The sequence below is a fragment of the Zootermopsis nevadensis genome, unplaced genomic scaffold, assembly GCF_977971745.1.
Source record: "Zootermopsis nevadensis isolate Lab colony 2312 unplaced genomic scaffold, Znev_1.0 Znev_ptg000023l, whole genome shotgun sequence".
Lineage (NCBI taxonomy): Eukaryota > Metazoa > Arthropoda > Insecta > Blattodea > Termopsidae > Zootermopsis > Zootermopsis nevadensis.
This window is the reverse complement of record NW_028259155.1, coordinates 7,054,009-7,081,289: the sequence shown is the minus strand read 5'-3', so window position 1 is coordinate 7,081,289 and position 27,281 is coordinate 7,054,009. Positions and strand designations below refer to the sequence as shown.

Genomic DNA, 27,281 nt, shown 5'->3' with positions numbered 1-27,281 from the left:
TTCATAACATGCTAGTTCTATTATGGTGAGGAGTTGTTAGCATCCCACCTGATTTCCAGCTTCCATCGATTTCTGGATGCCTTCTCCTCCTGGTACCCCAGGAAGTGCCATGCATTCATAAAACATGACTTAATAAATTTGTATTGGTAATGCAAATTACATTCACCTAACTCAGGGTGAGCTTCACTGACAGACTTTACACATAATGTAGACATAGGTTTAATTTTCATGGGCCAAGTCTACATTCTAAAACAAATATACACTTTAATCATCATGTCTTAATAAGACATACTGTCTTATCATATACACAGCATATCAGGTGAGTTCCAGTACATTTGAATTTACTTACTAATTTTTTTGGTTTTGTTATTGGTATTACAAGCTTGCTCTTACATAGCTCCAGTCCTGATGCCTAATGGATCATACTGGAGAGGAAATTCTCGGCAGTGTTGAAGTTCGGGATGTGATGAATTATATTTCAGCTCCTTCAATGTGTCAGATGTTATGCCTTTGGAATGCAACTTGTAAGATTAACAGTTATTTCCATCCCATGCAATAAATGATATTTATTGAAACATACAAATGAATATAAACAGATTATATGATAAACTGCTACATATTTGTTCATTTTTATCATTTTTAAGTTACTCCAAAATATATTCTTAAGGAATATGTTTTTATATCTGCAGGTGTGTTATCACTTGATTGTCGTGGTATTATGCAGCAATAAGGACAATTATGTGACATTACTAAATACATGTAGGAAAACTAACGCAGTTAGAACTCCATTCTTCACAGGCTGCATCCATCAAAGTAAGACGCAAAATATTCAGAAACACTTCCTTTACAATTTTCAATCCACTTGAACTGTCAGCAAATTACTGTAGTTGAGATAACATGCTTTGTTTTGTATGGCACCATGTTTTGACCTCAGGACTAGAACGAGAAAGGGTGGAAATCCTGGAAACAAAACTAAAATGTTAAGGGAATCATTCTTCAAAAGGAATAGTTGCTGATATATATCTTGGTGTTGAGAAAGGTTAAAAGGGGCAAGAGTATCGCCAATCATAAGTAGCAAAGTGATGATGCTGAGAGGCACAGCAGACAAATGGGTTGAATACTGCAAAGAAACTCTAGCTGACACTCAGGAACATGTGAATTAATTCATAGGATGAATTCACAATGAACACTTGTTAAAATAAACAATGCTTGTAGAAGCAAATAATGCTTGCTGTAACAGAACACAGCAAAAATATAATTAAGAGGCCAGTAGTTAGTGATGGTTTTTTGCTAAATACTCACTCACCATTCAGTCAGCAGATGTCTTTGTGGGTTACCTCTTAGAAGCTTTAAGTGATCAGGTATTTTGAATATTAATATTGGTATATGGTAAATATCTCTCTGTATTCATTTTAACTTTACTTAAGTGTTACAGTTTTATAGTTCTTGGAAGGTCTAGATGGCAGAAGCAGAGACTCTGGATGGAGGAACTTGATTTAAGAATGATAAGTGTTTCACTTTGTTCCCTCTAGAAAGATCTGAAGACTTTTTGGTTATGAGGTACTAAAATGCAGTAAAATCTATGACTGATTTTCTGATGGTAATAATGAATGGACGTTGCAAATGGTGTCATAATGCCGCGTTGTGTCTGTTTATTTATCATAATTGAAGGAATAAAGTTTTGATGAAATTCCAGTACAGTTTACAGTCTCTTACAGCTAAGAGTTCTAACTCTGTGTTGCTGCTTCTCCAACTTTAACATGGCCTTTGCAATTGTTCCCTCCTTGAGAGCCTTAAGTGCATCTTCATACTGACAACAAAGAGTTTGTCTTGATGCCAAGTTTTGCGTAGTCCAGATGCCTTCATACATCAGGCGATGAAATTAATTACATGTCATGACACAAAAATATGAAGAATAAATGCAGATTAATTGCCTGACACCTCCTGCAAAAAATAATATATGTTCTGATGATTCTTAATTGCATGCATTTCATTTAAGGATTGCGTTCTACTCCTAAAGTCAATCCAAGATGAAGCTCTTACAATCAAATGGTCACAATTGCCTTGGTAGTGGCTGGAGTGATGAAACATCAGTTCAAAAGTAATATTTGGACAGGAATAACAGGTGATGTCCTCATATCACCTTATGAGTTAGTGTTTCAACTCTCATTGTGTCTTATTTACATTTTCAATAGAATTACCTCAAATACTGTTCTATGTGCCATTGACAATGTAACAAACTGTGTGGTTTACGAATGGGGAAGCTCTTGTTCATTTTACCTGCAACTTAAAGCAGCTTTTGGACTCTCATCACACATATTGATGGATGAGATGAACCAAATTGACTTTGCAGCCTCTGTGGCCTGATTTTACATCTACCAACTACTACCTCTGGGGGCATCTGAAGGGCATAATTTACTTGGAACAAGTCAACATGAAGGACTAGCTTTGGCATTTGATTCTGTGGCTGTCACAACAGAAATTTTTCAGTGTACCAGTGCCACAGAGCTCAGTTGTGCATTCAAAGTAAAAGACAACATTTTCAGAAACTTTTGTGAATACTTAGCGAGCATTAAAATCCTGTTCAGGTATATAGAGTAAACAAAACCAACAACTATTAACACTATACTAGACACTATTGCCATAGGCGTTTCAACCTCAAGAGGTCATCATCAGTGGCATCAGGGAATTAATACATATAGTCAAATGGTTCGAACTAGATTCAGAATTAAAAATGAAAAGGTATTTGGCAAGAATTTTGAAGTCACACTGCACTAGATGCTGTTATTCACAAGAGTAAAACTTGCACTTAGCTATTGATCCCATTGTGCTGTGGCCTTAGCTGGTCTCGGCAACCTGTAGTTGCATCATCTGTACCTGTGAACTCCAGAACCGTGGGTGTGAGGTGTTCAGGTATTTTTAGTACAAAAATGAATCTGCTTCTAATAAGGTGTTTTACTTGTCTCATTTGATTTACTGATGCTTCCAGTTCTCACTAATGAAGAGTTTGCATCTGTGTGTTTATAGGAACTTTCTGGCTTTGTTTTAGGAATAGAACACAATCATGTTTGATGCATACAATTAAGAAGTAACTTTTATGTGTTTATATGAAGCAATCTACAACCATTGAACAAAGCATTAATCTAGAAAACATCCTATTGTTATATTTCAGCAGAATTACACAATTACTTTGTGATGCACTTGCCAATTACTTCATGTCATAAAGAGTTAACTTTTCCTCATTTTATATTTCTTTTTACAGTACCAATTCATGTACAAACTTTCACATAATATACCCTTCTTCACTTTTATGCAGTCAGGGTATTTTGCATGAGGCATCTTCATAGATTACATCCTTTTAAAATACATTAATATATCCACTCAGCCACTCAAAGTACTGGAGCCTACAAATTGATTTTGAGAAATCACTATTTCCAGGAAAAAGTGGAGAAAATGTGCTTTAACATTGAAATCAATATTTTTCTTCTCCAGTTGTGAAGATAATTAAAAAGCAAAATTTTGACATGCCTTTTTTGGTCACATGTACAGAGGGACATGAGTGGAACCTACTGAAAACATTCCAGACTAACAGTGAACCTTTTGTTGTTTTTGTATTGATGATTTTTCTAAAAGATAGGAGGAAAGAGTCAGCATTCTAATACACAGAGTTAAAACTCTGAGACTCTTCTGTCCCTCTATAACCTTAATATAACATTTTCTACTGTCATGTTTCCTTTGGTACAATGCGAGCTCTGGAAACAAATTTGTAAGCTCAAAACTCTATACAAGAAGAGAGTAGAGTAGATATTCTAATCAGTATTGTCCAAAACTTCAATACATGATGGGACAATGACATTTTTCTTTGTACCTAAAGAGACATTGATGACCCATTCCACTCACTTAAAGGTGAATGTAAAATTGTCTCTTTGCATAAGAATCATGGTTTGAAGGTGTCTGGAAGAAGGGATGTAACACTCCATCCACCCTTTCTCAGCACTGGATGGAGGTGAGTGATTAGCTTTATGCTCCAGGTGATTTACCCTTTGAAAAAGAAATCTAGGAATGACTGGGAGAATGGGTGTACTGCAGAGTCAGTGTGGACGTTGTCGATGATAAAAATTCTTGCACTTATCATTAATTGAATTCCAGCTATCCTTCAAGCCAAACACAATTCTCTCCAGGCTGGAACCTTGTGGCACATTTAAAGGATGTTATCGCGGTAGGTACATGTAGCTGCCCTACTGTTTTGTTCAATATCTGCCATTATGAGGAGCTTCCATGCCCTCCTCTTCTGTTGTGCTTAACACCTCATCATGCGGAGTCATCCAATAAAATAAACATTTATGCGGTTTTGAATGACATGATCATATTTAATATCGAAATGTTGTTTTATTTTAATGTTCATTTAAGTTGGTGTACCTGTTGTAGAGCCTTCCTTATTACCGCTGCCGTCGATCGAAATGGAATGTATTCTTACATAATCAAGGCTGTGCATTAACCTAAAAACACCCTCCTTTTTATCAAGTCTCTCCTTTTCTTCCCTGTGTTTCAGACGATTCTGGACACACCTTCAGAATCTGATGACAAATTGCGTGAGGTAAGTTATAATGGTGTATGTTACTAGTAAGTAAATATATGTGAAATCCGAAGTTTGTGACAGATTAGGTGAGTTAGTTCAATTGAAATAGTTTCGTAGATTTAGAAAAAGAAATAAACCTCACAAACATCAACAGGTAAACGTGGTCATTAACCGCAAGAATATTTCCGATATGTCTTTCATACCCTTTATGATATTTACAAAGTGTCTTGGGCCGGAAATTCAATAGCAAATGAAGGAAGGAAACTGATGGTCATTACTCATACAAGAAGCATATATTATATTCTTGGCAAGGCTGTTGTGCTTTTAGCCGTATTAATGAATTGTAAAGGGAAGGACACATCTTTACATGGTCCACTGCAATGCTCTAGTGAGTAATTTATAGTGACAATTATTGCTCTGTAATAGGAAACATGCTATTATGGTACAAGATTTAGGTTAGGTTAGTTTTAGGTTACATTTTTTAGTTTGCTTTTAAAAATAATTTGATTTGATGATTGTTCCATTCAATATCTGTAGTTGAACTAACTTTAAAGCAGTCAGGCAAGCATCCAATCATACTTAAATATTAGAGGAGGGAAGGATATTTTGTGACATTAGTTAGGCTTGAAAATGTTTATATGTTTCTGGACCTAGATAATGTAGCTTTAGTTCTCTGATTGATATATAGACACACACTGAAATGAGTAGTCATTAACATTCCATATTTGTCATCCAGTACAAAGATGTGATTTGACATACCACTGCTGTGTGCTGCATCTGTGAAATCTGAAAGACATTACAGCCATTTGATGTTAGTTGTCTAGCACATACAGGTGGCCGTTGGTCATAAAACTGCAGCAAATTATGGATGTGGTGACAATTCTACAAACCTGCAAAAAACACCCTTCTTACCATTATGTGTCTAGTTTGAAATGGTTGTTAATATTCCAGTTAGTTATAGAGTAACTAGGATCTGGATGTGCCATGTTTGTTAAGCATAAAAAGGCTTCATTTGCCATATAGAATATTTTCATTCACTTATACACACATCAAATAGGTTATTCCTGCCAGCATCTGTGCAAATAATCTTGCTGACTCTTTGTGTCCTGCATGAAACATACTGTTCACTGTATGTGGAACACTGCGGTCATGAAGAATTAGTTATTAAGAGTTAATTTTTTCTGCATCATGTAGTTGACCAGTTGTCTTCAAATGTATTCTCTGACAGTATACTGGCAGCACACAGCAAAAGTCTGGTTATTTATGTTTGTGTTGCATCTTTAACTAGAAACAATGAACTGTGATAATTTATAGGATTAGTGTGTAATGTTGGTGCCATATATACAGGAAGTCTGAGAATGAGTGTTCTCATTTTAAACATTTTTATTTAGAAAATGAACAGAGCTAGGAGAGTACAGTTCTCACCGCATGAAACAGCAACTCAGGAAGTTCTTTTCCCCACCTTTCTCCACCTCACTGTACTTCGACCTGAGCTCCCTTTGTTGTTCGCACAATATCCATCTAGTATTCAAAAACCTGGAAAGTGTTGCCACACATTTGAGGTGTGATTCATTCCACAGAATGGAAGATTCCATTTTTCCCATCTTGCAAACAAGTGACTCATGTGTGGTACACTTGATCATTTGTGTACCCCCAAATGAAGAAATGCACAGACGCTAATTCCAGCGATCTTGCAGGTCATGCAACAGGTCCAACTCTTCCATTCTGTCTTGCAGGAAACATTGTGAGTTGCTGTTTCATGCCGTGAAGACTATGCTCCTAGCTCTGTTTATTTTCTCAATAAAAATGTTAAAATTGTGTGCACTCTTTCTTGGACAACCTATACATATTGAATAACACCTCTGTTGCTGATAATTTTAACAAAAGATAAAAAAACATATTATTGGTGCATGCATATATTTTGTTAACATGTCATTTGTACAGTGAAGATCCTCATCTTAAGCATATGGCCCTGTTACATGACCAGACAGTTGGTCTGTGATGTGTTAAAGTTATGAGAAGAAAAATATTTTATGACACAGTCAATTAACAGCAGCATGTGAATATTATTTCACAATCCTTCTATCAGAAATTAAATGAAGGGGGAATTGAAGCAGATGCAGTAGTTCTTGGTCACTGAGATAACCTGTTTGAGCAGAGCTACTACTGAGTAATAACACCTTTTCACTTGTCTCATATTCTGACTCCTCACTCATTTGACATTCTCATTACTTTATGATTGATGAGAGTGTGATGTGCTGATATGTTGCGAGGTCTGATCTAACATTTAAATGATCTATTGTCTTTTAAGATGCCATCAACTTAGTCTAGAATACATTCACAAAGACGTCAGAGCTCAGATATTGTTAAAAACTTTTATGAAGTTAGGATGAGAGAAGCAGAAAGGGAAATTAATGAAGTGAATGTCAAAATCATATAATTAATTACAGCAAATGCAAACAGGAGTCCAAGCAGTGGAGATATGTAGAAGGTCCCTTAGAAGGATTATAAAATGAGAAGAACATAAGAAAAAAGGAAATTCATTTGGACTCCTATAAATAATCTTAAAACTTTGCATACTGTGCAGTGTATTAGAATATAAAATAAAATAAGCAAACAAACTATTAACACTATAAAAGAGACACTAGTGTCATATGCGTTTCAAACTCAAGAGGTCATCATCAGTGGCAACAGGGAAATTCATTAATTTAATCAGAATGGTTTAAAATTGGTCTAAATATGGTTTAGAAAAAAAATCATAAAGTGGAGTTATTTTACAAGAGCTTATTAAGCAACACTACATTAGATGTTGGTTTCACAGGAGTTGAACTCTGCACTTAGCTATTGATCCAATGGTCCGGTGGCCATAGCTGGTCTGCGGTGAGCTGTTGTTGCGTAGTCCATACCTGTGAACTCCAATGAAGCGTGGGTGTTACTGCCAGTTCTCAAATGTGTGGGGTATCGAGCTTATATATAGGTTGAAACGCATATGGCACTAGCGTCTTTTTATAGTGTTAATAGTTTGTTTGTTTGCTTATTTTATTTTATATTCCTATAAATAAGCATAATGTCCCAAATATAAAGATAAACAACAAAAATCTAGACACAAAAAATGAGTATATCTACACATGAAATGGAAGTGACCAATTCATACACATTAACTTTCATCACCTGCATTCCTCATTGTTAGGCACATTCCATCTGGACTTGCTTCACACTAGCAAACCTCTGAAGTTGTCCTTTATTTAAAGGCATTTTATAGCAGTTGTAATAGTGCAGTTTTATTAATTTCTCTCCACAACATTCCGTTATTGACCCGATGAAGGTTATTAAAGTCAAGCTGTCCCACTGCGTACCATGGAGGTAGGGGAGGCAAACCAATAGACCGTGAGACCAGCTGCCTCAAGTTCAGTTCTTGGGAATAATGAAAGAATGCTGCGCCACTCTGTATAATGTACAAAATTGCATATACTCTCCAGAGTGCTGAAAAGATAATAACTGTTTCATGCCAGAAATGTATTGAAGTATAAAAGTATATGTCCTTACATTCTGAATTAATTCTTATGTATTAACACTAAAAGGGGTAAATATTGTTCATAGGTAGTGTAAAGAAAATGTTGCATTGACTAGTTATGCTACACAAGCTTTTCAGTTACATTGGCATATTCTATAGTAAAATGGTACCTGAATTCTTAATTCTGGAATTCTGACTAATGTATGTTCTACGTAAAGGATCTTTTAAAGCCAATACATATTTATTTTGTTGTCGTGCTTTGTGAAAATTTGCAATCTTATGCCACTTGGGCCATTTCAGAGGAGCATGTTGCCTCCATCTTCAGGTTTGCAGTAGGATTTTGGTAGGTTTTTTAAAGATGTTACTAATTAATTTCAGACTTAGGAAATTTCAAGTGCCTTACTTTTGTTGCAGTGTGTATAGGCAGTCACAGTTCACAGTTTCTTATACATGCCATGCAACTGTGATGGGGTTGTAAAACCTTCAGACCTCAAGAATATAAGAAAATAACGATGCTGTGCCTCACTGTTTACTTAACAGCGAAATGATGTCACTACATTTTTCACTGATCATTCTATTACTAAGATATTTGATGAAGTGTGGAATATCCTTGTTTATTTAACACAGCATTACATAGCGTACTTTGAACCATAAGAAGCGAAATTAGATATCAGGCTCTCATGGAGATAAATAAAGAAGTATGCTATCTTCTGGAGTGTTGCATCATGTAGTCCGGTAGAAATTCACAGAAGTTTCAGAGGCGGTAAGCACCTCAGATATTTTAATCAGTTTATACCAGATACATGGTGAAACATCCGTATTAACCAATCACCACAAGAAGTAAGCTTCAATAACTCACGCCGTAATAAGAGTGCGAAGACATAACAGAATTACTTAAATGTTTTCATGTCCTCCTGTTTGGTGTTTCTGGCTACTTTGCCTGAAAGCAAATATTCTGATAATATTTCTTGCTTGGCAGCTCATGTCTTAAAGTGAAATGTTTTATGCAAAAATCAAAACCCAAAGCAGGGTGTAATGCCCCTCCACCAATCAAAGTATTTAATCATGTGCTAAATAGAACAATATGGTGACTAAAAGCAACCTAGATCTATGTCCTGTGCACATGATATGAATGTAATACCCGTGGTATTCTTGGTTTTGTGTGTCATAGAGCATGTCCATCTACTGGGACCTGTACAACTTTGCGATATTCCGATGTAGTGTCTAGATGGCAGGAGAAGCACTTCGCCATCTGTGATTTTGTAATTAGCGGCTATTTTGACACTTTTTACTCTGTGCTGAGAATACTTCAGGGATTGCTTTTTTGTGTTTGGAATGAATAGGTTTAAATAAGGTAAGTAATTTGATTTTAAATGTCCACCTACATTGACTGTTCCTTCTTTTGGTTGATATTTGCAATAAATTAGTTGCTTCAAATAAGATGATTATAGGTTATGAGTTACTTTGAATTCGTACTGCTGTTTCTTGTTCATTTGATAAAAACACTTAGGTGAAGTTTGTTTGATACTGATGCTTTTCTTACGTATATGTGGATGAAGTGCCCCTTTCATCGTTCGAGTCACCACTTGTCATTATTCCCTCGCCAATTGAACTCTGTTTAATGAGAGCCATTTTAAAGGAGTTATGATAATTCAGTTTTATTCATTGCTCTGTACAACATTCCATTATGATTTCCAGCTGTATGTATTTACCAGTATTGCCCCTATAAAAGTTGTTTAAGTCAAGTCGTCCTGCTACTTGCTATGGGGTCAGTGGGATTGTAGGGGAGGCAAGGCCTGTGTTTCTATATTTTCCATACAGAGTAAACTTCTAAATCAACCTTTTATTACTTCTAGTACTTGTTGAAGAACCTTTGCCTTCAGTATAGATTATAAATGTTAACATTGACACTTATTTCAGTTTATGTCTTCTAGTTGATTTTATTGACAAATCAATGCTTTAAAAAGTTGCAAAAAACAATATTTCTCTACACAGCAGAGAGAAAAACTGCCACAAATGGCGTAGACCTAGTTATGCAATTAATTACCATGTTGTTTTCACATACTTGTACACAATGCTGCAATACTGTTTGTGCTAATTTGTGAATTGAAAATGTTTATTGATTTTGTATAATGTGAACAGTTACATGATTAATGGGGCTGTATGGTGATATGTGGAGCAACTTAACATATCTCATCCCAAATATATATAATTATAAAGTGAATATACACCCTAAATTTTTTAATTTTCTGAGATTGATGAAGCATCACCTAGAAGGAAATTTTTCACAGCTGAACTGTTAAAGACCAGATGTTATAACTTATGATCCTACAACCACTAACAGATAGTCAGTAACAACAGACTGCCCAGAAAATTTTGAAGCGTCTTGTCTGCGCAGTGCATGGATTGCCTGGAAACAAGTCAAAAGTGGATGTAGGTCTGTTTTATGAATCATCAAGTGCAGGCAGTGCTTGTGTAGTGCCAAATAAGATGTGGCAGCCTGAATTGTACATTTTGCATAGAAAGATACATGGAAGTTGCTGTCGCCTATTTTAAATTTTGTAATATCCTGGAATTCTCCTGGAAATAGAAACAAAATTAAGTGAGAAAAGCTACCTCCAAATATGGTTTGAACAAAATACCTTCTTTATGTGAGTCTGACTTGAAGTAGTAAGCATATGTTCATTGGGGAATAACTGGAATACTCCAAACAGGAGATTTATAATTTTTTAGTGAGAAAGGAATATGATCACTGCTTTATTCAGATAATTTTTACTTACATAGAACACTTTCCTTTAGGTCAGTGCATTTTGTGTTGTAACCAGGAAGCTACGATGTGAATAGACGTATGATACCAATGCTACAGTGGGGCTTTACCACCCAGGTCCTTCCTGAGCCCCTTGTTGGGGCCTGGTCCCTGGCAAATGCTCTGGGAGATTTGCCCCATGGGATCCAGGCCTGGACACTCATGTTTCCATCATCCTGGTTGCAGCATGAGTGCAAGAATGACCTGTCATTGCTGGACATGTTGCTCGACAATATTATTGGACAAATCATCACATAACAATGGCCCATGGAAAACATTGGAGCACCAGTGTACCCCAAAGAGTACACCATTCCAAACATGCTTTTAAGTTTGCTTTTAAAGATAAATAGTAAGCTTATCAGTACATAGTGTGATAAAATCTCAAAGTCATGGGTGGCAGTAATGATTCCATATACTGAAATAACTGCAGATTAACCCTTCAGAATTCACTGAACCAATGGCTGTGACACGCAGTTTCATCTTGTCCAAAATTTAAACACCTGGCCTATAATGTGGCGTTAACATTGATAGAATTTTTAAAAATGAAATAAAAACCAAATCCTGTACCTTTATTTACAGAATTCTTAGAGCAGTTTACAGTTGTGTTAAGAATTTGGTTACCATACTATTATAAAGACATCCCACGGTGGTCTATCGGTTAGAACGCTGGCCTTGTAATCCTGGGGTCTCGGGTTCGATTCCTGGCGGTGCCCGAATTTATAACTTGTGTTGGGCAAGGCCGTGGTCTAGGCAACACGGAGTTTTCCTCCGGGGGCTTACCCGGTTTCTCCGTGGCATCCCAACAATTACTCCATTCACACACAGAAGAAGGCAATGGCAAACCACTTCTGGATTATCTGCCAAGAACGTATATGAACAGGTCCCAGTCCGAGAAAAGGATGGAAGGATCCTGTTCATATGGACCTGTCGTCAGACAGAACACTAAATAAATAATAAACACATAACATCAACATAAAAACAACATAATAGCACAAATAAATAAACTAAATAATAATAATAATAATACTATTATAAAGACCAAGGTTTGATTCCTGGCAAAGGCAGGGATTCCTCTGTTTGTCTTCACATCCAGGCTGACCCTGTAGTTCATTTAGCCTCCTGTAGTGATGGATCAGTATCTTATGCTGTTTCACAACTGGCAAGAGCATAAAGCTGATCACTCATCTACCTAGTTCCAAATTTAGGATTGAGTGGTGCTATTCCTCCATCCCCCATACACAATCATGTGGTGATTAACCTCTTGTATGTCCCATAAATTGTTTTCCCTTTAACCATCAACAGATTGTTATCCTTTAATTTATTGTTTTCTTAAGCATTTGTTACCTTCCGTCTTGCTAGCTTGTAACGTCTCAGATGCTCACTGGTCACGTTCCACGTATTGTTATCCCACCAGGCAATAGACTGGTGCCGAGTGGCCACATCCAAAACACAACAAATAATAAGTGAATCCTCAGAGAGATGGGGGTTTCTGTCCCAAGCAGTTAAGACAAAATAGTGTCTGGAATGAACAATAAGGCCACTGTAAATGTAAGGATCAGAACCTGTGTGAGGGGGTGATGTTAGTTCCCCCTCCCTTCACAGTTTTATCTTATAAAGCTTTGTTTTTGATGCCGAGTCCCGGGACATTTTCTACAACTTCTCTCATGGGCAATCTTTGCCCCACTTTGGACTGAAACCGTGCATCACCTCTCTGGGGGTCTTCTGATCTATACAAGTACTTATCATTCTGTAGCTCTATTCATTAAACTTATTCTTCGAAGATTGTTCTTCAGCTCTCACTTTTGAACGATGTTTCACCCACCATCAACTAGCAACATAAATAGCTGTCCGCTTAGCTATCTACATTATGTCATTTCAACTCCCGGATCAAAGGGCCCATGGTCTGGGATACTACAGAAGTTCATTCCTTTCTTGGACATTGTGTCTTTACTGAAAGATTTTCTAAATTAATTTTTGTTTGAATCATATAGACTCCTTTTAATTTTCTCCTGGATCATTAGTCTACTGTATTCATAATTTCTTGAACTTACATGTATAAAACATTGTTTGCCCCAGTTTAGTGTTTCTCGATCTATGGCCTTCCTGCCATTTGAGGAATTAAATTCAGTTACATGCATGGAATCCGGACTTCAGTTCACTGTACATGTGAACGCAGCATGCACTTTTTGCTGTCACCACCAGTGTGTCTGAAGTTGCAAGAAATCTGTGATGTCTTTTCCTCCCTTGCTATTCTTGGTAAAGCTGTGTGCCCTGATAAGGTGTTATTCTGTCAGTTAATGATGGAGCTGAAAGGTGAAGTATTATTTCAAGGACTAATGCAGCTCCAGTGTATGGATACATGCTTTCTCGTGTTGCAGCTGTACTTTACATTATTTGTTGTAACATACAGTCATATCACACAGATCCTACATTTTGCAAGTATTTTAATTGCCAAAGGTTTCTGTGTCATTTTTATACAAACCCTCTTTATACATTTTCACAAATTAGGGCATAAAATTATTGTTCCCCAGACAAACCTTAATGGGAGTTTGACTGTAACTTAAAAACACATTTATGAATAAGTTTTCTTATTTCTAAAATGACAGAAAGAGAAATGAATCCTCTTGTAATGAAACACTTGCAGTTGGTATGACTGTCTACTTTATTGTGTTAAAATGCATTTTGTTTCGGTGTACCCACCGTTGTCTTCTGAGATGCATCCAGAAGCTTCCCATTGTGTATCCTATCTCAGACAATGCTGATCGTACTTCTAGTAGCATGGAGTATAGAGTATGTCGTCTCAAGAACAGTTTCTAGTAGAAAGCAATATAATGCAGACAGTATGTAACATGTCATGACTCACAAACACATTGTTATATGCAAATTTCTTATCAGACACAATTTACAAGGATGGTAGCAGTGCTGAGAGGGATCTAGGATTGGCAAGTGTGTAATCAAGTATCACTTATATTTATTTGGTAAATTACAAGCGTCAAGGCCAAAGAATGGTGCCTTAGATTTATCACTGCAGTGAGATTATTGTGAGGTGGCCCTTGAATTTCAGAAATAATATTCTGTGTTGTTATGAGCAATAAAGTGGCACATATTTTAATGTTTCTTTGGTTTGACTGCAGTTGTATAAAGCATGGCAGGTAAAACATCTGTACAAATGCACGTGGAATGTGGCCAAGTTTGAAGGTGTGTTCTACACATCAGTTCACCTGGAAAAGCCTCATTTACAAGTTCCAGCTCCCATTTTCTTTCAAGAACTTTTGAGTCATAAAGTCATATGTGTATTGTTTTGTAGCAGTATCGGGCAATGGAGATGCAGGTGGATGCAATGCCAAGGCACAGCTGGACAAACTTTCAGCGATACACGTTTAGTATGTATGTAGTATGTTTTATCTCTTTTATAAATAAATTTAATTTATTTCTCTGTGTTAAATAAGTTTGTTGGAAGATGTTTATTATCCCTGAGGAATGGAAAAGAGGACTGGTATACCCCATATTTAAGAGAGGAAATAGACATGACTGTAAAAATTATAGAGGTATCAGCTTACTAAATGGAGCCTATAAAATATATGCAAAGATAATAACCCGACGACTGAATGTAATCAGCGAACACATATTAAGTGGAGAACAATGTGGCTTTCGGAAAGGACACTCTTGCTCCGATGGCATATTTACCATGGGACAAATAATATAAAAGAGACGGGAGTTTAATTTATCAACGTGCATATTATTTATCGATTACGAAAAAGCTTTCGACAGAGTGTCTCGAGAAAAGCTGTGGGAAATCATGTCAAAAAGACGCTTTCCAGAACATATAGTAAGAGCTGCGCAGAGCCTGTAATATGGAACAAACATATGCATAGATAATGGCGCAGGGATGAGCTGCAAAACCCCGAGAACAAATCAAGGTGTCAAATAAGGATGTCCAATGTCACCAGCTCTTTTTAACATGTACATTGACAATGTCATTGGACTATGGCAGGATACTTTACATAAAAATTTTATAATAGGAAATACCTTTCTAAACACCATTTTATTTGCAGACGATAAGGCTATGTTCAGTGGAACAGAAACAGATCTCCAAATTGCAGCCAATAAACTGAATGAAATTGCAAGACAGCATTATGAAAATCTCTGGGACAAAATCCAAGACAGGGGACTAATGTGTTGTACTGCCAAAAAGGAGACATAGATATTAAATTAAGTAAGTTTTATAGAATGTGCGGAACAATAAGCTGTACATTAAAGGGCAAGACCCTGAAAGAAACACAAATGAAATTTTACAAACTGATGGCAGTACCAGTACTAACATATGGTTGTGAGAACTGGGCAACCAATAGGGCTGATAAGAGGAAAATCAAGACAGCGGAGATGAAATTCTTACGCTTGGTAGCGGATGTAACTCTTCTGGATAAACAGCGTAGCGAAAAAATTAGGACAGAACTGAAGATTTTTAACTTAACAGATAGGATATCTCAAATGAAGCAAAATTGGCATAACCATATCCAAAGGATGCATGAGGAAAGAATCCCGAAGGTGGTACTTCAATACAATCCACAAGGACGAAGAACTGTTGGCCCACCATTAACAAAGTGGCAAGATTCACTTTCTTGATGTAGAAACAGGCGCTATGGCCTAAATCCATGAAAGAAGAAGAAGAAATAAGTTTCAATTAAAATTTACAATTAGAAACTGACTCCCTTTGGATTTCACTTTTACCCATTAGTACTTAATTATAGTTTATTAAGATTATCAGCCTTTGTATAGTCAGATCAGCTGTTTATTGAAGTAGCATAACGTTAAGTAGTGATGTCGAGCTTAAATCCCTTTTCTAACACAATACAGGGAAATACAAACAAGTCACAAGTGACTTGATGATGTTGGTGCATTAATATCTGGATTTCTGAGTTTTTGAACTTACCCATCATCTGGTATTCTAAAAAACATATTTTGAAAATTGGATCTGGTATTGCCCCTCTTCCCTAGAACTGAGGGTCACAAAAAATGAACTTTTTGATACGGTATGTTATTTAGAATGCCAGATGATGGATAAGTCCAAAATGTTGGTAATCCAGATCAACTCTGATTGTCCAGATTTTTATTGTCCAGTCAGAGAATTTGTTCATAGTGTAATAAATCCGTCATCTTTGATACAGTTTGATCTCTGACGTTTGTGAGTGGTGTGGGCTGTCAGAGTCATGCTTGAATTATCAGATTGAGGGGAGAGTGATAATTTTGTCTTACTGAATGAAGATCTAAAGAAGTCAGGGGAAAAGTTGAAACATTTTAATTCTGTAGGCCACAACCCACAAATAAATATATTTATAATTAAAGTGCTCAGAAGTCTGTTTATATGATGTAGGCTTTAAAATATTCTGATCTACATGAAAATTGAAATGCCTCAACAGTCTTTCATAAAACTTTTCTGTGTTACATATCCAAATCAGTTCCTTGCGAAGCTGGCGCACCATCACATTGAAGATAGGACCATGGCTTTGTCTACCTTGCAGGAACACCCCAGTTAGAACCTCGGTGGACTCCAAATGGACAGATACATGGCAGAACACACTCTCCTAAATGGATGTAACTCTGAGGTAAGGGTCAGTCACTAAGAAGTTGGGAAACACCCTTCAATTTGAATGTCAGGAAATTTCCCAGGTACCAGACAAAGGGTTATGAGTACAAAAAGATAATGTCCTCAGAAGATCAAAGCTGTTTTCTGGGAAGTGCTCATGTGTTATTCTTATTGCTTTAAAAATATTCATTTTTGTTGTTCTAATATTGATAAGAAGTAAGGCCCAAGGGGAAGGTGTTTGTTAATAGATAATATAAAATAAAAATCAGCAAAACGTCATTCGTAATTTGTGAAAATACACACCATTGCCATTGCCACAGCAATTTTATTCCACTTGAAATTATCTCTACTGCACTGAGATCTGTGATGTCTGCCCACTCACGAGGCGCGTGCGTTTATGAAGTATGGAGTACTCATTTCTTTGTTTGCGACATAATGAGAGGCTTCCATTTGCCCAGCCCTTCACATATCTTGAACATTCGACACATGAAGCCACCTCTGAAGTGTCTGAATTCCTATGGAAGCCAGTTAGTGCTTTTGAACCCTTCAAGACACTCATTTACTATCTACCCATGCAGAATTTGCTCTTATTAAATCACTGCATCAACCAAAATACAGGATCTTCACCATTGAGGAGTTTCTGCTGGGGCCTACTTCATTCGTAATTAACTGGGCCAGTGTGTCCAAGTAACTTGCTGTCACAGGAGCAAACTTTCCACTAAACATCTAGTACACTGTTCATGTCATTTTACAGTGACTAGAAGCTTTTTTGGGGGGCCCCTCAAATATTTTAAGAAGTATTGAAAAACAGACTAAGTAATTTGAGGCCAGAAGCTGTTACTTGACTGGCATTCCGCGATACTGTTAGATCAGTTTCCACCACATGACAATACACGTATTTTCTAATAGGAATTCAATGGGACACATCAACTTCTGCTGATATTAATTTTTTGGGCTATAATATAAATACTATAAAAGCAAACACAGAAACACTCTTGAGGGCCAGAAGGAGTGTTGGTCTAGAAATAAATGCAGAAAAGAAAAAGTATGTGAAAATGTCTTGGCATCATAATTTCTGGACAGAACCAGAACATAAGGATGGCTAATGAATCGTTAGAAAATGTGAAAAAATTCAAGTACCTGGGGATGACACAAGTCTGAATGACTCATGACGAAATCAAGACCGGATTGAATTCAGGGAATGTTTGCTATCATTCATTCGGAAATGTTTTTTCCACCGCGTCTCATATAAAAGAAACTAAAGATTAAAATATAGAAAAGTATAATTTTGTGAGTTGTGCTGTATGGGTGCAAAACTTGGTCTCTCACTTTGAGGGAGGAACACAAATTGAGGGCCTTTGAGAACAGTGTTGAGGAGGATATTTGGACCTAAAAGGGAGGGGACAGATCATGAAGAAAACTGCATAATAATGAGCTTCATGGCCTGTACTCTTCACCTGATATTGGTAGGGTGATTAGATCGAGGGGGATGAGATGGGCAGGACATGCAGCACTCATGGAGGAGAGGAAGAATGTTTACAGGTTATTGGTTAGGAGGCCTGAGGGAGGAGGCTACTGGGAAGACGTATTTGTTGATGGGAGGATAAGGTTAACCTGCACCTTTGGGAGATTGGAATTGTAACCGTCCTTTCACTCCAAACTCTCCATCAGGACGCCCGGCTGGTTACAAGGGGTTTTGTGTTGGGTTTCGTTTGGTAGCTCAGGGCATGGACTCTTGCCTTCAAGGAATATACGGGTTGGTGAAGAGGGGTTTCGGGATCAACTTGTGAGGCAGTGGAATAAGAGGGGATGTCGTTCAGTTATAAATTGTGTATTCGTTCACTTTCATCAGGCACGTTTATTAATTTCGTACTTTCCCTCGCCGAGTGCAGGACTACTCGCCGCCGAGACTAAAGCGTAAGTGAGTTTTTGGAAGCTCCTTGCTGGACGCACACCGCGTTTAGCAAGTCTCCCCCAAGACTTTTTAATCTGAAGAATGTTTTCATTGGCTGAGTGGTTCATCACCCTAACCTTACAAATTTGCCGCCGATAGCTTATTTTAAACCCATTGGTGGATAGTGACGTGAATTTCCCTAAGTCTTCTAATGGCTAAAACACATCTGGAAGAGCTTACTCATCCCACCAAGTCGAGCCACCGATCATAAAATCACCCATTCATCTGGTCACGTAGCTGGCGCCAGGCAGTCGGCCGGTGGAACAAACAAGTCTCCCAAGATGTGGCCCGAACTAGCGATACTAACCGTCAACTCGGGAAAATTCAATACAATTTGGTTATAAATTCCGATTAAGGAAGGCGCTACCGAAACAAAACTAACTTAGGCCCCTTTCCTTGCATATAAACTGGAGTAATCGCCAAAAGTCCAGTCTAAGTCCATCTCCGGTCTGCCTGCTCGAGAATCGAACTCAGAGTGGGCTGTCACAGAATCGATGGAGTGAACTGGCTCAGGATGGAGTCTGGTAGAGGGCTTTTGTGGACATGGTGATGAACCTTCGGTTTCCATAAAGAAAGTAGGCTATTCCGTGACAGGCCGAGTATACAGTTGACTTTTCAAAGAATTTCCTGCACCATAGAGTGAGTATTTTATGGGCATGAAACTTTGTCTCTTCCACTAAGGGGAGGATGCAGAGTGAGGGTTTTTGAGAACAGGGTGTTGTGGGGAATGTTTGCACTCAAGAGGGTTGAACTAGCAGGAGGTTGGAGAAAGTTGCATAAAGAGGAGCTTCATAAGTTTTATCCCTCGCGAAATATGAGAATGATCAGGTCGAGGAGGATGAGGTGGGCAGGGTATGTAACCTGCATGAGAGAGAAGCTTGTTAAGGCAATTAATACAATCTGAATGCAGGACTGTTCAGACGAGTTAAAGCCTGTGGAACGCTGTATGCCTGTTGAAATCTGAACTAACATAACCAAACTTGGCAGTTGCAGCCTGTCTAGGAGAGTCTAACCCTATCCAAAATGGTCTGCACGTCTTCAATCCTGAATATCATTTAAACTTTAAATTTTAAAGTATTTGTAATTTTTAAAGATGTAAATGTCAAACTGCAAAATGTAGAACATCGTGTTCTATCGAAATTTTGTTAACTAACTAGATGGCTTACCGAATCCGAAGGTTCATCTCCGAATTAACCAAAGCCCTCCAACAAAATCCAGTTTCCTTCATCTCCTATCTCCCATAGATCCCGCCTGACATTATCCTCCCATCTACGTCTAGGTCTCCCCAGCGGTCTCGTCCCCTCAGGCTTCCCAACCAATACGAAATTATGTTAACTTACTGATTTTAAAATTATAAGAATTCTAATAATTTTCAAGCTTCTCATGAGTAATTTCGTGCATTCGACAATACGATTCGATACGGTAAAAGTTGGTTGCGTGTGGGTAATCTTTGCTCTTTAAGTTTCCTACCCTGTCTTAGGGTAGATGTTGTTTGTCATGTGTCCCTGAATTCAGTATTAGCTAGCGTGGGCTAGTGTGTTGATTTAATGCGTTTGCTGGCTGGCAGGTGTTTGTGTTAGTAGAATTTACAGAAACTGTTTTATATTAGGCAGCAGTGTGATCGCAAAAAGCAGTTGCCTCTGAAACATTAGTTAATGAAGGCTTGCGTTTTATTACAGTGCATTCTGCATAAGCTTCTTATAACATTGGTGCGTAAGACATCGATGTCGCGGATTGGTTGAGTTACAATCTACACACACAATTTGATTGAACAAGATTTATTGATCGTTTTTGGAAGATTTTTCCGGTCGGTGTGTATGACGCGCTGAACGGACTGAAACATTTTAACCTTGCTTAATGAACTGCGAACTGTGAAACAGCACGCAATCGATGACGGGGGGGGGGGGGGGGGGGGGTCAGATTAGTCACGTGACACTGGAGAGAGTAACTATTGTGTGCGCGAGCAGAACAGAATGCATTTTAATGGATGTGCATCATTTTCCAGTGTGTGACTGCATAATTTACGAAACGGAAAAAAAGACGTTCACCTGCAAGATATTGTGATGTAAGTAAGCCTTTTTCCTGACATCAGGATTTTCTCATTTGATATCATTTGTGTACTGTAACCATTACCATCCTGCTGGAATCATTTTCAGTTGAGGGGTTTGTGGCCGTATGTGATTTTATTGTAACCGTCGCCATGGATAAATTTCAAAAATAGGCATACTGTGTGCTTGAATTGCAGCGTTGCGCACTTTTTATGACCACGTTGTGATGTACTTGATTTGCATTGTACTAATCGTAACCATTTATTTATTGAAGGGAACTGAATACGGACGTCATATTTTTGTAAACTTTGTTTTTTTCTTTATTCGTGGAGAGAAGAAGTAGACCTCCAATTAATGTTGCTGGGCATTCTTTTACGTTCTATCGCCTCAAGTTTCTTCCAATTATGTAGTGTCATGTGACTTTATATTTTATGGCAGTCTCACTGCCTTTGTGAATAAATGTGCTTCCTTACACAAAGTTGTATCCAACATCATTCTCCTGTTTTCAAGTCCACACGTAGACGAAATTATTGGGGATGATGATGAGTGTTTGTTGTGAATTAGTACATCAACTAGTGACCTCTCTCTCTCTTTTTTTTTTTTTTTCTCCCCATGACAGATACTAGAGAAAAAAGATGTTGGCACAGTGAGACAACACATCAGCTATTCATATACCGGGTCTCCAGTTTATGAGCTTACGGTCGTGCTTACATTGCGTTATCGGCCGCTGCTGTTGACGTAGGCGGGACTTTCACGGGCGAGTCAGTTTCGGTGCCGCTAGTAACAGCGAACTACGAATATTTCTCGTCACTAATACATGTTATTACATTAATTGTTTTTACCTTAAATCACAAAAAGAAAATATTCGACAATTTCCCAAGAAGAACTTCGTCGCGTATTTCGAAACATGTGAACGAGATGTGAAACCTGCTTGCAAGCACAAGGAAGTCACTTTGAACATCTTTTGTGATTTTACTTGGATATTCCATTTTTACTTCGCGTTATTACACCTATATTTTTATTAACTAGGTTATATGCACAAAATGATGCTATAAGAAATCTATTGTCGTTCAATTTAACCACAAACCCTTTGGCATGTTGTGTTTTCTAACCTTTTCATTCGAATGTGCTGTTTGAAAAGTAACTGAGATTGTAAGTAAGAAGCAACAGCCGAGTCTTACAGCATGGTTATGTTTGGCTTCGTTTCCTCACAATAATGCCAGTCCGTATCGGTTTTTAGAACTCAACATGATTTATATCATCTGATGTTAAATGATCTAATCTGATGATGGCATGGGAAAGATAACTGCACACAAATAACTCTTCTGCATTGTTATTTAGAGTACCTACTTACTCACTTGTGTCTGTTAAAAATATTGTCATTGTTTCTGAGGATAGGAGGGATGATAAAATTATTGATAAGCCTGAGACCAACCTCATGGCTCTGCGAAGAACAATCTGTCGGACGATTCATTCAAGTACAGGTGTTGAACAATGTGCCCACAGGCTAATGAAGATAAAGAAGTCTGGACAGGAGGTAGAGATGTGTCAGGCAGTTCTAAATTGCTGTGTGCAAAAAACAGTATGAGAAGTTCTATGGGTTTTTGGCTCAGGTAATGGCCATTTCCAGCACTGTAGAGTAAAACATTAAGTAAGAGGGTGTTGAATTTCTTAGAATCCATTATATTTACTTAGTGACAGAACACATCTACATCATCAACATAAATATGCAGTGCTTAAATGGAAACTGCTGTAACAGTGACATTGATACAGCTGTTGAACACCTCACAGATGTTCTACGAGGGTTGACATTTATTTTGCAGAATGGTGCTTTATCTTTGTTTACAGCGTGATCTTCGGGCTGCAATTGATAGGAGCGCTTTCTCATGCATTGGTGTGTAGCCCTTCGCAGTGCCAGCTCAGTAGCCTACTGCGTGCCTAGTGCTTGCGACAAGAGTGTGTCGTCGGTGTGCAAGTCATTTTGATTTCCTTTGCCATGGATGATCTACAGCAAGAGCAGCATTATGGCATTCGTTACTGCATTAGGCGCGGTTTAAGTGCTTCAGAAACACTTAAGGAAGTGAGTGAAGCTTATGGTGAAGAGTGTGTGAAGAAAACTGCTATATTCAAGTGGCATAAACGATTTGAAGAAGGACGAGAATCTGTTGCAGATGACCCAAGACCAGGTCAGCCAACATCTTCCACAACACCTGAGCAAATTTCATGAGCACAGGATATCTTGGATCAAGACAGATGAATTACGCTTGGACAGCTGGCCGCGAGAATGAACATTTCATAAGGAAGTACACACAAGATTGTCACAGATTATCTGGGAATGTCACAGATCTGTGCCCGTTGGATTCCACACAATCTGACCCCGGAACAGAAACAGAAACAAGAAACATGTTGTTCTGTCAAAGGAGAATCTGCAACAATTTGAGAGGGAGGGTCAAGCCTTTTTGAACCACATAGTCACTGGGGATGAGACGTGGGTGTATCATTATGATCCCTAGATGAAACAACAGTCGAGTGGAAGCATTCTTACTCCCCACAACTGAAAACATTTTGAAGAACTCAGTCTGCCGGTAATCGAATAGTGCTTGTTTTTTTCGATGTGAAAAGCATTCTTGTGACTCATTTCGTGCCACACGCAACAACAATGAACAAAGAGGCCTATGCTCGAGTTCTTAATCAGAAGCTTTGAGAGAAACACCCGGAATTTCGGGAAGGAACGTGACTTCGGCGTCAAGGCCCCACACGGCCCACTGCGCAGCATCGCAAACAACGGGTTCCAGGAAGCTTACGAGGCATGGATAAGACAATGGAAAAAGTGCTTACACTTCAAAGGAGAGCATTTTGAAACGGAAAAAATGTCAGATGAAGATTAAATTTTTTTTAGTTCATTCCGCGAATTAAATGGTCAACCCTCGTATATTCAAGTTTATGACCTACATTTTACAGATGTTCAATGAGGGCACTGTGAGTGACCTGGCACATAACATAATTGTCTTCATTTTCAGTCCACACATTAAGCAAATGGAGGGTGACTGTATCCTCCTACCAATTTCTGACATAATGGATGCCAATGTTGGCACATACACAGCATTCTTTATGTACCCCCAAGAGATATCTTAAAGGGTAGGAAGGTCATGCATACATGGTGGCCAAGTTATAGCCTTGCTCTTGCCAATAATTGTTTCTGGAAACTTGCAGTTTAACACGCCTTCACTTCCTACTGAAAATGTGGAAGCGTTCTGTCTTGCTGAAATAGCATGTCAACAGGACACTCTTCTGAAATAGGCATGAGGAATTCCTCTACTTTAGATGCCATTATAACAACTGTGAGTGTAGTGCTTCTGATGCAAAGATATTGAAAGTACAGCAGCACAAATTATGAACTTGATCATATATCCTTCTCAAATGCATTTAGTTCTCGTTCCCTTGCCTTTAGGTTTGCGTGCTTTATTGCGTTGACTTGGTATACATTTCTATGCACACTCTGTATATAAGCAGATCCTAAACTGAAATAAGGAGAAATATTTGTGAAAACTTGTTGCAGTAAAGTGTATTGATGGAGTCAACAGCAGTTCAGATGATATGAAACAAACATAGAACATTTGTAGGTGCTTTCACCACAAAGCAATAGAAAAATGCTTTTTGCTTTGCCACATTTGTCCGTGCATGTCTGTGGCCTTTAGAGAATCACTGAATGGGTTTTAATGACATTTATTTTTCCTGGCTTGACTCCTGATGTAATTTAATGTAAAAAGAAATGATAGTTTGACTGTGTAATGTCAATGTCAGGCTGATTACAAAAATTGCTGCAACCGGTGTGGACTTGAGGGTAGTGTTAGGCTGATTACAAAAATTGCTGCAACCGGTGTGGACTTGAGGGTAGTGTTATGGGTAAAGGAATTTCTCTTAGGACGTTCGCAAAGAGTAAGAGTGGAAGGACAGCTATCTCATGAAGTCAGGGTAACGTCAGGGGTGCCGCAAGGGAGCGTATTAGGTCCCTTGCTATTCCTAGCTTATGTTAATGATATTTGGAAAAACATTGATTCAAATATACGGCTTTTCGCTGATGATTGTATAGTATACAGGAAAATAATGGATAGTAGTGACATTGATAAGTTACAGACAGATATGAATAGATTATGGGAATGGGCGGTAGAAAATGAAATGAAGATAAATCCAGGTAAAAGTAAAGCAGTCAGCTTCAATAGAGCTAGGGTGAAGGATAAGCTGAGTTACTTTTTTGGGGATCAATTAATTCCAGAGGCAAATAGCTTTAAGTACTTAGGAATACTTATTCGCAGTGATCTGAGCTGGGCAGATCATGTGAATTATACACTAATTAAAGCATGGAAGGCTCTCCATTTCGTAATGCGTATACTAAAAAAGGGAAATAACAATACGAAACGTTTAGCTTATACGTCGCTAGTGAGACCGATACTTGAATATGGAGCTGTGTGTTGGGACCCTTACAGGGAAGGACAGGTAAGAGCACTAAATCGGGTGCAGAAGAGAGCGGCTAAATTTGCTAATTTCACGAACGAATCTGGTTGGGAAACATTGGCACAGCGTAGATTGATAGCCCGAATGTGCGCCCTTTTCAAAGCATACACGGGGGGCCGGGCTTGGAAAATGATAGAGGATAGATTATTAAAGCCATGCTACCTGGGCAGGGACGATCATACTCGGAAAATTAGGACTAGGAAACAAAGAACGGATGTAGGCAAATATTCCTTTGTAAATAGGACCATAAGAAGCTGGAACCAATTACCTCCAGGCGTGCTAGAGTCTTTCCCCTGTAAATTAGGCACCTTTAGAAAGAGGGTCAGAAAAGTAGTTACAAGCTAAGGGTTATTAAGTTGGGAATAAATGGTGATAAGTGAAGTGAAGTGTCTTAGTCTCCAAGTGATGAAGGGCTGTAGTTCTTTGGGATAAAATTTTCATGTACTGAGAGCGGACTTTATATTCCACTCTTAAGTATTGTGATTAATTAGTGGATGTGTGTTTTTTTATTGTGTCAGATGTTTTATTTTGAGTGTGGTATGTTGTATTGTTGTGTCTCATTGTATTGTTGTGTGAGTGCATCAGTTCATGACGTTTGTAATACATTACAGTTATTGTCTTATGTCTAGGTGGTATTAAGTTCTTTTTTTTAAGTTAAGTACTTGAGGTTGGATGGTTTTGTAATTTATGAGTTGGTTGATTTTGAGTGGGATGTGTTGTTTTTGTTGTGTCCTTTTTTATTGTTTTGTTCTGTCTCTGTGTTGATGTATCTCATTGTATGTTGTGTCTTATGGTTTTTGTTGTGTCCTTTGTTTATTGTTTTGTTGTGTCTCATTGTGTTGATGTATCCCATTGTTTGTGTGTCATATTGTTTTTGTTGTGTCCTTTTGTTTATTGTTTTGTTCTGTCTCTGTGTTGATGTATCTCATTGTTTATTGTGTCTTATTGTTTTTGTTGTGTCCTTTGTTTATTGTTTTGTTGTGTCTCATTGTGTTGATGTATCCCATTGTTTGGGTGTCATATTGTTTTTGTTGTGTCCTTTTGTTTATTGTTTTGTTCTGTCTCTGTGTTGATGTATCTCATTGTTTATTGTGTCTTATTGTTTTTGTTGTGTCCTTTTGTTTATTGTTTTGTTCTGTCTCATTGTGTTGATGTATCTCATTGTTCTGTTCTGTCTCATTGTTTTGTATGTTATTGTAGGACACTGCCACCGGGTATAAACCCATTTGCAGTCAATAATAAATAATAAATAATAATAATTGTAAACAATGGTTTTCCTCTCTCTCTCTCTCTCTCTCTCTCTCTCTCTTTTGGCACTACAGTCCTTGGTGGACCCTGGCCTCCTCCAAAATCTTCCTCCGTTGCTCCTTATCCTACGCCTTCTGTCTCCAGCTTCTAATGCCCAGATTCTTCAAGTTGTCTTCTGTGTACTTGTGTTGCAATTAGTGGTTAATAAAGTGATTCTTGTGGTTCTGACTCAAAGGAAATTCAGCACAATGTCTGGCTGGCTAGGAGTCAAACTGATACCTGCATGAAATAGATAAATGAAGAAAAAGCATTATCAAACTTAGGAATGCTCCATGTTAACCTGGTGTCAGTAAAACAACCAGTTCATTCTTGCCACAAATTTTTGATTTATGGAGACCCTTGTGAAAATGTATAGAGTGTGAAGAAATGAAAATGACTGACTGCAGTTATTACCTGTAATTTGAATTGTTGCAGGAAGTGGACTGTTGGAGTGTTTGAAATGATGATCAACCACAGGTCCTTTCAATATAACGAAAATGGAATCGATGCAGCACTCTGTCGGTAAATATTTAGCATTTGGAAAGAGATCTGATATATGTGTTCTGTGAATATAATTTTCCTTTCGAAAAAATTCTATAGGAATTCATCATGGTTAACTCATGACTGTTTTAATGGCAGTAAAATAGGTGTACACGTTTGAAACATTTGGAGAAATAACTTTGGCAAAGAAACAGATTCCACTCTTTAATGAAGCAAGTTTCTGCAGGACAGCATTTTAATGTAAGCGACAGAGAAGTAAAGGGTTCCACAAGCTGGAAAACGTGAAATGTTTAACATGGACAACCTTCTTATCAATTTTGTGACATACCTAGGAGATTTTCATGCAAATTAGACATTCACCAGCCCACTTACAGCAACTTTGGTTAGCATTAAAACATTAATTGTGGATGCATGTTTAGTGATTACTTTCTTTTTATGGCAAATAGAAGAATGAACATTTCCCTTACAGCAACATTTTGCATCATATGCC

At 37.8% G+C, this 27,281-nt stretch overlaps 2 long non-coding RNA genes across 8 annotated transcripts in view; one reads left to right on the top strand and one right to left on the bottom strand.

Annotated features, from left to right (window-relative positions):
• Nucleotides 1-537: 537 nt before the first annotated feature.
• On the bottom strand, nucleotides 538-8,946 carry LOC110826770 (uncharacterized). 2 transcript variants are annotated; one of them, XR_002542142.2, is made up of 4 exons: nucleotides 8,497-8,946; nucleotides 7,751-8,062; nucleotides 5,339-5,469; nucleotides 538-4,577 (listed from the first exon to the last, which is right to left on the bottom strand). It is a non-coding gene; the product is annotated as an uncharacterized LOC110826770 (long non-coding RNA). The 2 variants fall into 2 exon arrangements; XR_015536662.1 differs by lacking the exons at nucleotides 538-4,577; nucleotides 5,339-5,469 and having other exon boundaries at nucleotides 6,480-8,062.
• LOC110826769 (uncharacterized) overlaps nucleotides 4,481-27,281 on the top strand; it is a 78,652-nt gene continuing 55,851 nt past the window's right edge. For 3 of the 6 annotated variants that reach the window (XR_015536659.1, XR_015536658.1, XR_015536656.1), the window contains exons 1-6: nucleotides 4,481-4,597; nucleotides 9,265-9,447; nucleotides 14,207-14,286; nucleotides 16,359-16,505; nucleotides 20,446-20,505; nucleotides 26,726-26,812. This is a non-coding gene — a long non-coding RNA (uncharacterized LOC110826769). The remainder of the gene's footprint in view (nucleotides 4,598-9,264; nucleotides 9,448-14,206; nucleotides 14,287-16,358; nucleotides 16,506-20,445; nucleotides 20,506-26,725; nucleotides 26,813-27,281) is intronic. The other 3 variants (XR_015536657.1, XR_015536660.1, XR_002542139.2) reach the window with 3 other exon arrangements.